General features: G+C 45.5%; 1 pseudogene; it reads left to right on the forward strand.

The window, feature by feature from the left end:
- Nucleotides 1–483: 483 nt before the first annotated feature.
- Nucleotides 484–792, forward strand: part of LOC110309703 — an 812-nt pseudogene continuing 503 nt past the window's right edge.

Genomic DNA, 792 nt, shown 5'->3' on the forward strand with positions numbered 1-792 from the left:
TGTTCCCAGCTTCTTTTCTTCTTTCTATACAGCTCATGACACCATATCAGTGAATGCTAACCTGATCAAAACAGTCCCCCCCCCAAATGCAACCAGAGGCCCATTTATAGATGATTCATCATATTACATTAAGTTGATATGTGAGATTAATCATCTCTCCTCCATCCCTTGCAAACCTGAAACCCAAACACATTACAAGATAAATTTTAACTATAGGTCCAAATTTTCATGCTCATTTTATAATGCAAAATACAATACAACTTGAAAAAAATCCCAATTTTGGCTGGTTTTATGTCAACTTGCCACTAGCTAGAATCATCAGGGAGGAGGGAGCCTCAAATGGAAAAAAAAATGCCTCCATAAGATCCAGCAGCAAGGCATTTTCTTAATTAGTGATCAATGGAGGAGGGTCCAGCCCTTTGTGGCTAGTGCCATTCCTAGGCTGGTGGTCCTGAGTTCTATAAGAAAGCAGGCTGGGAAGCCATGAGTATGCTCAGGCTACAGAAGAGGCTTGCCTCTATTGTCCTCCACTGCGAGAAAAAGAAGGTCTGGTTGGATCCCAATGAGAGCAATTGAAATCGCCAATGCCAACTCCCGTCAGCAGATCAGGAAGCTGATCAAAGATGGGCTGATCATCCGCAAGCCTGTGACTGTCCATTCCCCGGCTCGTTGCTGGAAAAACACCCTGGCCCGACAAAAGGGCAGGCATATGGGCATAGGGAAGAGGAAGGGCAGGCATATGGGCATAGGGAAGAGGAAGGGCAGGCATATGGGCATAGGGAAGAGGAAGGG

This window comes from Mus caroli, chromosome 14 (assembly GCF_900094665.2).
Source record: "Mus caroli chromosome 14, CAROLI_EIJ_v1.1, whole genome shotgun sequence".
NCBI classification, from domain to species: Eukaryota; Metazoa; Chordata; class Mammalia; order Rodentia; family Muridae; genus Mus; species Mus caroli.